Genomic DNA, 12,860 nt, shown 5'->3' with positions numbered 1-12,860 from the left:
AGCACACACACAGTCAAGCACACACAAATTCTTATTTATATGTCAGTTTGTTTGAACACTAACCCAGCTTCCCTTGGAAGCATTTTGGGGATGCTGATCTCTATCAGGCCTGTTCTTCAGTCAGCCTGACACATAACAATGGCTAACACAGTGTGAGAAGGGTGAGAGAAAAGAACAGACATGCCTGAACCTCCTAGAAAAGCTGGTCCTGGAAGGAGGATCATCCTTTCCAAACATTAAAACACAATACAGCTGAGATTCAGCTCCCTCTGAAAAGTTAGCTTTCAGGAAAGTCTTAGGTCATTAAATAAGGATTAAAGAGCTGGGATTCATGCCTTTGCATCTCCCTTTGGAGTACACCATGTGCCTCATGTAGTGTCCAAGGGGCTGCAGCTCTCATACCTTTGAGCTATGTTTTATCAATCTAAAAGAGATTTGATGCTGTTCCCAAATCTTTTGGAAGGGCAAGGAAATAAAATGTTGGCTCTCATTATTACCCCTTGTACCACACCAGCATTACCATTAGGAGCATCACACATAGGAGAAATCCAAAAGTTAAAACTCCAAGAAGGTAGATAAGAAAATTCCTTCATACAGTACTTGATACAAATCATGTCTCAGAAGGACTGAAGAGAGCTGAGGAGCATGCTGATGAGTCACTTCAATTAAAGATTAATTTATGGTAACTTGGGAAAAGAAAGCCTCAGCTTAAGTCTGAGGTAGGCAAGATACCGCTGGTTTGTAACTTGAGATGCTGCCCTACTCCTTGGAATGTGCTTGAAGCCAAGCACCAGGCAGTCATGAGATGGTGAGCCTAAGGTAAATGAAAATGTTTGCAACACATTTGGTCACATAAACACGGGAGGAGTTGTGACTAGTGAAACATTCTGCTGAGTAGCTGTTGGACTTACTCACTACCTAACCACTGACTGTTGTCAATTACCCCTCTCCCAGCTAAGATTACAGGCCTGAAGATTCAGTCCCTGGATGCCCTCAAGTATGTATGCACTGTGCTTTGATCAGAGGTTTTCTAAAAAGATAACATACTGAGACAGAAAAACACAGAGAGGATTTGCAACGTTTTCTAAATATCTATCAATTATAGATCAAGGAAAACAGAAGAAATCCTTTTTTTCCTAGAAAGAATATGTCAAATGCTGCAGCTGGCAGATGCATTGAAATTATGGCAGGCAAATTTAGAGATAATTAAGATACTAGAAGTAAAAAAAAGTGAGAAGAATGCAAATCATAGCTTGAACTGATACGAAATCCAGTTTTAAGAAACATCTATCTACTTTTAACAGGTAGGTAATATTCATAAAGATTAAAATATACTGCTGGTTTTGCCTGTATAATCTACAGATGGATTGTGGCAAGGGACTCTGAATTATTTTGATCTTCAGCAGTTTTCCACAGCTGTTCACCTCAGTATGTACTCTCTTTCAAAATCCTAAGGAGCTTCTTAGAGAATAGTTTTGGGTTACAACTAATGTGAAAAAAACATTGTGCTCTCACTGCTGAACTGTATTTCAAGAAAGGAAAAAAAAAGCTAATTGTAATTTAAAAGTGTCTGCTTCTAAAGATCTAAGGTGGTAGAACTCTTCACATATTTTGAAACAACAATGGAAACACTGGTTTTAACTATAAAATACAGCTAAACTATAACCACAAAACATTCTCAGTAAGTACTGGTTTTAGTAAACAGGGTTTTGAAGAAATACTATTTCTATTTTATACATACGTGATTATTCCAGAGCATCTGGAACCTGAAATACCTCTTTGCACCCAAAATATTGCAATATAAATTCAGTCACACATGATTTAATTTCATGTAATGTATAGTTAATAGTGTGAGTCACAAGGGACTGACATGACCCTAAATGCCTTTGGTGACCAACTGATCCAGGTGACTTGGGCTTCTTTCTTCCTTGGTGAGTCATGCGAAAGACTGTGGCATAGAGCTCTTCACTCTTCACAGACAGTCATGCTGGACAATTCAGCCACCTCCACAGGCTATTTAACACCCAGCTTTTATCATGATTTATTACTGGTAGTGGTTTAGCAGTGAACATAAAGAACAGAGCATCAGAGAAATGGACATACTTTAAATTTCTGATACCGAGATACATTTCACTTGCTCCAATCCATCTTCAGTTTATCTCTACTCCACCTGCTATGGATGTTCTAAGGAAAGTGAAACAACAGAGAGTAATGCTATGAACCAGTGCTCTCTTCCAGACCCTGCCCTGCCAGGAGGGTCTCACTTGCTGTGAAAAATGCATATTTTATGATTGGCTTTTCGCAAATATTAAAATGAATATTATATGTATTGTGTTAGAAAGTAATGCTGTATTAATTCTCTTAAGTAGTGTGTTATATATAGTTTTAGGTTATAAAAAATGTTAAAATAGAAACTATGCTATGTAGGATAATAATTTTTTTTCTTAAAAAGTATCCCTTTTTAGAAAGGACTTGCAGCGAAATAGCAGCCACAGGACACCTAAATCTTTCAGAGAAAAAGAATTTATTGCCCTCTTATCAGAAGAAATGAACTTCTTCCCTCCTTGAAGGCGCTGTTAGGATTCAGAGAAGAAGCTGACAATGACCAGACAGAATCCTGTCTTTGAATGGAATTTATTTATGCATCATGTATGAAGGGTATGAATATGCAACAGGCTGTTGCTTTTAAGGGTTAATCCTTTGTTAACGTGTGTCCTTTTTCGGGCTTGTGCTGCCCAGAAAAAGGTACCCGGACGTCCGTAACTCTTTGTCTCTCTTGTCTCATATTGTCCTAATTCAAATTGTCCAAATTATTATTACTCTAATCGTATTACTATTTTTATAACCATTTTATTACTATTAAACTTTTAAAATTTTAAAAACAAGTGATTAGCATTTTTCACACTTGCCATAGGTACTCAGCAGTTCCTTTGCTGGATGTCACAGCACAATGAGGTACACCAACAGAGCTGTCCTAATTAGTGCTTATGAATCGCCCATCATTCCAAATGTGCCACGCTAAATTAGTATCTGAGTGATTTAACAAGTCTGGCTCACTTTGGCAGAAACCAGCTGGACAGCACTTACAAAAGGCTGCTGCCACCAGAGATGAGGCAGTGGCTCCCAACAGCCAAGCACCAGGATAAATTACAGTTGACTGTTGTCTTGCACCAACACTGCTATTGTTCGTAAGGCAAACGGCTCTCAAAAGCATCGGCCTGGATCGCACACTTCTGAGGCATCAGTCACGCCTTGTTTTGTGTTTGCACTCTACTAGAAGCAAACAAATAACTGTAGCAAGCCAACTCCGGGCAAAATTATTTTCTGATTACCCTGGAGCGCTGGTGTTGGCCTCAGTGCAGACATGCCAGTGTAAAACTGCAGAAAAACTACCCTATGCATCCAGCTTGTCCCACCATTTCTCACAACTATATATATTTAAACATTACCCACTTCCATTCAATGTTCATGCATTTATCAGGCAAGATAAATAAATGTGTATTTCTAACAAAATGCATTCACCCTAATCTCACAAAAAAGAAAGGGGGTTTTCAGACCTAAATACCTAATTGGTAATTAGGTATTTCAGACCTAATTAGGTCTGAAATACCTAATTTCAGACCTAATTGAAAGTAGAGACCACAGATGTTAAAACTCACCATTTCACCATTTCTGGTAACCATTTCATCAGTTACCAGATTTTTAGAAAACTTAACCTATGGAACGGCTAAAATTTAAAAAATCTGGTTATAATGGACATACCAAATGTAACATAAGTAGCTGAAGACAAAATGAGAAATGTGTTGGATAACAAATTATTAAAACTCACCTAAACTAAAGCATATTCTAAATATATTGCAGGTACCCACAAAGTCAGAGAATGGTTTTGAAACAATGGACTGCTTATACTAAACTGCAGATAGACTTGGATATTCCTAATGGATACAACAGATTCCTATTCCTAAAGGATATATGTAGTTAAACAACAGGTTTTTGGTCTCTGGATTGCTACAGTGTCATGCAGAAGTGGCAAGGAAGCCTGCTGTCCACTGGCCTAAATTCCCAATTAATGGGGATTTGCATACGGAACGGAAATGATCTCGGAGACTGCACACCAAAAAAAAAAAAAAAAAAAAAGCTGAACTGCAGCCTTCTGCCATACAGAATGCAAAACAGTGAGTCTCACTGAACCTTCACATGCAACATGAACAACCTCAGAATTGTGTTGTTCAAACTGTGCAGAAAGAGGTGGTTCCTGCAACAAGGGTCACGCTGGTTTCCTTAAATGCATTAAAAACAATCAAACAGTTACTGATAGTTTCCCTATTATAAAGGGTCTTCACTCACTCAAAAGTGAAGGCAGAAACCTTTTTGTACTTATTTGAAGACTAAAAAGCTTTTCAAGAAGCACAATAGACACTAAGGTCTGAAAAGCAAATGGTCACAATTGGATAACTAAGATATCATGACTAAGTTTTCATGCCTGATCTGTACTCTGTCTGCTAGAACTGTTATGGCTCTATAATTAAAAAAGAGTAATGTTTTGTTCCAACATTCTTTTAAACAAAGCTGCCTTAACAAAGTTGGTTTGCAAATTAGGTGTGGACTATGACTCCTGCTCAGAAAGACAGAACTCTTTTATCCAAGCTCCAGTCTAACCCCCACCCCCACATCCACCCATCCCCTGCCTATAGCATTTTCCATATAAAATGCCTTCTGAAAGCTGCATGTGTTGGAAGGAGAAGAAAAAATGGTTCATCTGCAAACAACTTGGCACAAAACAAACTATGCAAACTTTCCTGAAATGTAAAGGTATCTGTTCCACCAGGGGTACAGCCTGCTTGCATTTTGAAATGAGCACATCACAAAGCTCACTTTGCATGTCTTGGGTAAAAGGATTATTTGTAGAAGTGATTGGAAACGAGGCAAGTAAGGTCAGTCACTTCTCTGCATACCAGGGCTCTAGCTGCCAGAGGCCGGTGCTTAAACAAACTGGAAACAGGACACCTTGTTATTTTTCCCCTCCTTCATTAATATTCACGTGAGAATCCCCTGGGAACTGCCTGAAGCTCGTACGTGTTACAAAATAGTGCTCACTGGTTCTTATTAGTGTGTGTGCAAAGCATCAAAGCAGGTGCTTACCAGGAGTCCAGTGCAAGATTGCAGCAATCTTCTCTCCCAATTAGTAAGCATTTAGTGACTCTTGTGTGAATTTTTATTAACATTTTGCATCTCAAGAGAGAAAGACTCATGTATTCAGACATCAACTCCTAACACTTCACTTTTACTAGAAATGCCAGCATTCTTTTGAAAGCAGATTCACAGGGATTTATTGGATATTTACTGCATCTATGAGCTTGTTTTTAACAGCCGAGTCCATCTGTAGAGCAACTTCAGAGTGGTATTCCTGTAACTTTTCCAGCCATCTGATCTGTGTACTAAAGAAGAGGTTTAGGCCCAGGCTTACAAAATTGGGAACTTGTACATTACACAATGATCCTTAGGTGATTGCATAGAGTTGTTAAGATCATTCTGAGGGCTGGGCACATTCTGAACCCATTCCTGGTTTGCTGGGCTGTTGCAGCACAGGTCACAGGCTTTGTTGCCTGCCTTCTCAACTAATTGTTCCAGCCAAGTTTTATCTGTGTGTGCTTATGGTTCAGACCAAACATCTCATGGAATCTAAGTGGACTAATGAAACACTGCATAATCATAAAGCTGAGAATTAAAGTCTTAGCAAATGAAAGAGATTTTATTATTAGTCTGGCTACAATCATGCTAAGATTTGTTGTCTAAATCAGCTAATAATTGAGGCTAATTCAATAATGATATAATTAGAACTACTGTGCACAAAGCTAATATTACCTATGCCTTTCTCTGGTCTAATGCTCCCCTTTCCACTGGGTTCAAAAGTCAATAAAATCAGGCTTTAGGAAAAGCAAGGGCTGATTGTAGTATGTTGTCAGCATCCTAAGTTCTTTGCCTTGATTACAGTGCTAATATTAATGATTTCTTCTTCCTCTTTGCCAGGCAAATGATGTTGAGCATTTTCCCCTCCTCACTCAAGGTCTGCTTGGGGTCATTTTTCATGTTCACTGTCTGTCAACTTGCTGTCAACTGTCAACTCATGTCAACTGTCTTGTCACCTGTTCACAAGTTTGTCACTTTGCTCCTTCCTTGTTGGCTCACAGTTCAGTGTTACATCCCACTTTACTGTAAGTTATAGGTTTTACCTACATTGCAGGTAAATCCCAAAATCTATTGACTCAACTTCTAAGGCTTCATTTCTTTAGTCATCTGTGGTTGACAGTCTGTGGTTTGTGTCGTGGTCCTGAGGCCTCTGCTACCATCCTGTGCTTGAATTTTCTTATCTTGTACTTGCATTTTGGAAGGCCCAAAACACCCTGGTTTTTTAATCTACAGCCTTCAAGCTGTGGTTTCCAGACAGCTTAACTAATGTTTTACGAACACAGCCTAACCACCTGTAGCCAACATCTACATGTCTTGGCAAGAACACTGGTACTTTATTAAAATTACTTTATAACTGGGCAGAACACCTCTCATTTCTTAGTTTATTCAAGCATGACCAAAAAGCATCATGCAAGGCTGGCAGAAGCAAGCCCTGTTAGAGGATGCTAAATTGATTTTTTTTTTTTTTGCACACTCCACAAATGACAAATAGAAGCATAGGCCATGTACAAATCTGCCTAGATACAGAGTGGACTAGGAAATAATGTGGTTTTCTCTATCTATAATGATCTATTTATCTATCCATTTCTACATCTATATTACTACACATGACAGTAACTTTCAAGCAAAAGTAACTATGAGGGAGTGTTCCTGGATGTCATTCATAGCAAAAACTAACATAATGGAATAGAAACATTGAGATTTCTGGCCCACCATTGTAAAACATTATTTCTGTGTGTTTGGCAAAGAGTTTCAACTGTCCCATAGGAGAATTCTTTTCTCATTCCTGTCAGAGACTCTACTAGGTCAACTTGCTTAACTAATCCTTGCTTCATTGCTGTACCAGTGCTCCACCACTCTTTCAGTATTACCCTCGAGATGTGCAGGGAAAGAAGAAGGTCTAGAACTGTGAGTTTCCATTCCTTTCATTTCAGTAGCTAGAAAGCTGTTGGTGAGTGGACATATGGGAAGTATGTTAAGCTAAAGAGCTGTGAATTTTGGATAGTTTTGAAAAAAACTACTGTTAAGTGCAAATAGCTGTTTTGCATGGAACCAACAGATCAGCTGCTTTAACAAGAGAAAGTCATCTTCCCATTTAATGGAGGTAGCAAGCAGAACCAAGAATCTTTGCCTTCAACTTTTTAGATTTTACTTTCATCACTTTATTTCTGCAGGTTTTTTGACCCATTAGTAAACACTGGAGCCTTTTTAGGTTCCACTGGAAAGTTGGCAGCTCAGAGGGAACATACCAAGGACAGATGCTGGCACTGAAGATGCCTATTTCACTTGATACACTGGGCATCGTTTAAACGGGAACTGTTTTATCAGTCACCATATTACAGAGACAAAATTCAGGAAAGGAATCTGCTTTTGCAATGAAAAAGCTCTTGTAAACCAATCACTGATTTGAGGATATAGCCAAAGCTCAGAAGGAGGAATTTCCTGCAGCTGTGAAAAAACCAAAAACCAACTGGCTACCAGGCAAAGAAGCTAGCCTTGATTCTTACTTAGTAGCAAAACTCCTGCCAACTTTGATGACAGTAAGACTGTAACCATTAGGGGTTAAGAAGCAGTATATATATATATTTATATATATTTATAGGTATGTATTTATATTCATTACAAGAGAAACACTCAATCTGGAATAATTATCATCCCCCTAACATGGGGTTCAAATTACAGCGATCCTGACTCAAACTCTCATCTGTAAAAGAACAGATAAATAAAGAATTATGGATTTCATTGCATTTGGCTGTTTCTTGTGAAACCAAAGTCCTGGCCACTAAGCTTGGGCACACATCCTTGTGATCCCACAAAGGATGGTATGCTTTGTAAGACATTGGGAGACTGTCCAAGGGTTGTCAGCCAAAATCTCTCTTCCCTACTGTTATATAAAGTGCCATTAGTGCCTGAGTGCTCCTATTGCTCACGCAGCTCCCAAATGGGATCAGTCCTTACTCAGCTAAGGTTCCCTTGAAGGTAAATAAAACTTTGCCTCTCTTATGATGTACTTGGGGCTCTCCATTAGCAGAAGAGACAACATGTTGCTGTCTACAAGTACCTGAAAGAAGGTTGTAGCAAGGTGGGGATTGGTCTCTTCTCCAAGGCAGTAAGTGATGGTATGAGAGGACACAGCCTCAAGCTGTGCCAGGGGAGTTTCCACGTGGACATCAGGGAGAATTGCTTCACTGGAAGGGAGGTCAGGCATTGGAACAGGCTGCTCAGACAGGTGGTGGAGTCACCATCCCAGGAGATGTACAGGAAATGACTGGACATGGCACTTAGTCCTCTGGTCTGGCTGAAAAGGCCATGATCAGTCTAAGGTTGGACTCAATATTCTTGGTGGTCTTTCCAACCTTAATTATTCCATGATTCAGTGTCAGCATATACACAGAGGTACAATGCTATATCAAGAGTGTACCACACAAATATACACTCATCAAATACAACAATTCTTATCTTCCTGAAAAAAAATTGCAAATGGCACAAAGCAAAATGTCTGGGACTACATACAATACTACATTATTTATATTTATTTATAAAGATGGGGGGGGGGGAAGGCAAAAACCAATGAAAAAATTTATTCAATGATTCCATGCCTTTAAAAATGTAAGTGAATTAAAATAATGAAGAGAGATTAAAGAAAGATTATTTTCACTGAGTGGTGTCTTGAAGAGATGATATGCATTACATTTCTGATGGAGCAGCTGACAAACTCCAAGTGATAAATAAGAACAATGAACTCCATCTCCACAGAAGGATGGAGTTCATTGATACAATCACCTACCAAAGCTTTGGAGGCCAGAATTTACAAAAAGAAAGACAAATATTCCTCTTTTAGGTTCCAGCTTATCAGACTTTGGGATAGATCCAATAAAAATATTTGAATGCTTGAAATGGGATGTAGCTGTTCAAGGGACTTCAAACTAAAACTGCAGTTCAAATCACTTTGCTTAACAAATTTCCAGAGATGCTTCATTGCTTAGCTATAAAACTTCCCTGCAAGTGCACATTTTTGAATAAACTACATAGTAATGTAGTCTTTATAGAAACAATTCAATGCTTAGTTCACACCTGTGCTTAGTTTGAATCCAGCTCTGATGGAAGTTTGATGTTCTTCTGCCCAATTTTCCTAAAAGGCTTATCCCTGTGGACATGTACAGATAATATCAAATGCCAACAGCATCAGCACTGTACAAAATGCAGCTGTGGCCATTGTGTTCTTTCAGATCTGCTGCCTGTAAAAGGCATAAAGATCACAACTGCCTGTCTCAAACACTGCCAAGGCCTCAGAAGGAACTTGCTACAAGATAAACCACCACATCAGGAACTCGAAATATGCACAGAAGAGAAGAATTTGCAACAGGAAGGTGCTAATTTCAAGCCTAACGGAGGTAAGGCTGGTGAGTACATTCTGGTGAGGTATCTCTCAATAACTGGGTCATACCACTCACTCATTCCTGTTAAGTGATGACATATGGCAGCAAACACCACAGTAAAGGTTCAGGTGTGTAGGAACACTTCACTGCTGGACAGTATCACTGTAAATATGAGATTAATCTGAGAAGCAGGAACTAGGAGGAGCACAACATTGTCAGCTGGTGCGATGGTGCTAAACAGGGACCCTGCTTAGAGTATTGATTTTGTGTCTCACAGAAAGAAGTGCAGTGTCCACTGTTGGATGGGCACTCCTCTTAGTGTACTCACAGCCAAATTCAAACACATTTGTCTTTCTGGCCCCATGAATCTCAAATGCTTTTCTCTACTGCTTCCAAAGAGTGCAATATAAAAGGTGCATGCTCCCCCCCCCGATGCAGCTGTTAGCCTGATGCTTACAGGGTATTTTATTCCAGTGACACAGAACCTCCCATCACTGAATACCCAGACCAAGGAGGGAACCAAATTTTCTAATTGCTAAACTAGTATCAAAAGAAACTGCTAGCATTTCCACTTCAGACAAAACTTTTCTCTGTAAGAAAGAATGTCAGCACCTCTCCTAATAGCAGAGGTTCCCAGGTGGTTAAAGGGCCACTGCTGTTCTGAGGCAGCCTTCCCTGTGGTCAGAAGTGGTGCAGAGCTTAGACTCATTCTGTTCTGAATGTCTCCATCTAGCTTCAGGAAGCCATGGGCTGGCCATGCTGGATTTGGACTGTGCTCTGCTCAGCCTGCTCAGATCTGCTTTTTCTGGATCCCATTAGGAGGTGCTTAACTTCCCATGAAGCCTAACACAGGTTCTGGATTCCTCTCTCATGTGTAATATCTGACACATAATCAGAAACAGATCCTGGCCCAAAGCTCTAGCCAGCCAAAAATGGAGAAAAGCAGACTGGCTGACATTCTGCCAGGGCTACACTCTCACAGGAATACTGATGCCCATGGGATGACATAGATGTAAATACATTTGATCCCAGAATTATCGCTAGTAGCTGAAACATTATATATAAAGTTGTAGTGGATGCCATGAAAAATGACAGCTTTTCAGATACTTCACATTGCAACAGCAATTAATGGTTCTGCTTAGATGTTTGGATCAAGCTGGAATTACAGTGCCATGACTGTAGAACAAAATTTCCCCAAAAAATTAACTTCTTGAAATGTCTGAAGCACTGCATTCATATAAAGGAAAAGAAACCCACTCCACAACTTTAAATAAATACCCTTCTAAGTACCAGGAACCAGACCCTCAGTTAATATAAACCCTTTAAATAGAATGGATTTAAGCAATTTACAGATACTGAATGCCTTTGCTTCAGAATAAACAGAAATAAAAGTAACTTTTTTTTTTCTATTCCCTCCTTTTCACAATTCATTTTGTTTGGATCTCTCCTAAGGACTGATATGAAAGCAATTGCCTTCTTGGGTAAGTGTGCAACACAGGAATCCAGGGTTTCTTCTCAGCAAAGGAGGAAAAAAAGAAATTTTGGAGCTACCTACAGTTTTAAATAATCTCCTCTCACTAAAAAAAGCCTGACCTTGGTACTTCTAAGACTGGTAATAAAGTGATAAAGTTAATTTCCAAGACAGATGAGAAAATGCACTGAAAATTATTTGTACCAAACTGAAGAAGACATTTAAACCACTGTGTCTGGGCAGGTTTATGTATCTATTGGATTTTAACTCCTGTGCTCCCCATTAAGTTACTGCAGTAAAGATGACATGCAAAAGTCCTGATCTGATCAGAAATTACAGCCTGGCTGTCCAAGCCACTGGGACACAAGCCACACAGCCAAAATCCCATCCATTGATTTAACAGTAAGAAGGGGGTTCTATATATTATGATCTGTTTGTCTGCCTCCATTGGAACCCCTCACTTCTGTTGAGACCATGCATTTCATTCCTCAATTTGTGCCAGATTATTCTGTCAAGGCTGAAGTCATTGAACCTGAGGCCATGTTAGCCAGGCCCTTACCTTCTCCAAACTGGCAGAAGTCTTCTTACTTCAGCCAAGTGAGGACAGTCAAAAGTATATGAAAGCAAGACTGGCAGGGTTTCTAGAGAACTCGTGTCTTCTTTGCTGTTGCACACACCTCTGCCACAGAATACCATTCATGAACTGGGAAACGCTGCATCTTGGAATCATAATAGGTTTTCTGTCACTGTCCTATCACGCTGGAAAGCTGTTTCAGAGTCTGACTACTCTGTGGGTTTGAAAAAGTGAAGTAAAAAGGCACTTGAAAATAACAACATCAGCCTGAAAGGGGGGGCCAAAAAAACTCTATTATATCACTTCAGTTTGCTTCCAAGATAAAGTCTCTATTTAGTAGGCATCAGTCCAGCTCGTTCCTAACTATTGGTAATACTTAGTAACTATTGCCATTTCTCTAAACAGAGTGAAATTTTGATAATGTGTCTCACCTAAGTTCTTTCAGACATTTAAAATGTAATTGCAACGCCTAAAAATATTTCTCCTACCTCACTTGTTGCTTGAAGATACGTGGCCATGTAAGGGAGTGATTGCAATTTGACATGTTCCCACATGCTAGGAGTGTCACAGCAGCAAATCTCTTAGCCTCCAGCAAGCATCAAGTCATCTCCTTAACCTGTTTCACAGTGGATTATATTAAACCACATCACCTTGCATTTGGCTCATACACAGATATTTAACTCAGATTAGCAAATATACTGATTTTGCCTCTAAGCCTTTAGACAAGAGGTCTATAATAGAGTTTTGCACCTCGAGTCAGCTGCTGTGATCTGCCTTTTCAAGACATGCCAGCAATTCAGCCTGTTCTGAGTTTAGGCCCACGGAAAGTCTACTGCCAAAAGCACACTGCTAAGGAAAATACACAAGCTGTCTACAAACCCAAGGGGGGAATGAAAATGGTTTACTCAAAACTTATGCACCATCTTATGACATCTCAGCCGGATGGATAGATTGGAGTTAGTTTATGTAGAGCAGGAGTTGGGTTTTTTTGATAAGTCTATCTGCAAGGTTATGTTGCTTTGCTGCTGAGTGTTGTTCTGGGAAAGAATGGCCACTGCATTCTTTCCAGGGCCAGTAAACCTACAAAATGTGGCACATTAAATAAAAATCTTCATCAATAGTGAATATTAGTGTCATGTCTTGCAAAAGCTAGGTTATTTTGTTTAAACATTAAAATAAGCACCTTTTGCCTTGAAAAGGACTGTGGCACTTAATTGGACAAAAATAGTTTCCTGGGATCTGAAGT

This window comes from Molothrus ater, chromosome 1, assembly GCF_012460135.2.
Source record: "Molothrus ater isolate BHLD 08-10-18 breed brown headed cowbird chromosome 1, BPBGC_Mater_1.1, whole genome shotgun sequence".
Lineage (NCBI taxonomy): Eukaryota > Metazoa > Chordata > Aves > Passeriformes > Icteridae > Molothrus > Molothrus ater.
This window is presented reverse-complemented; position numbering follows the sequence as displayed.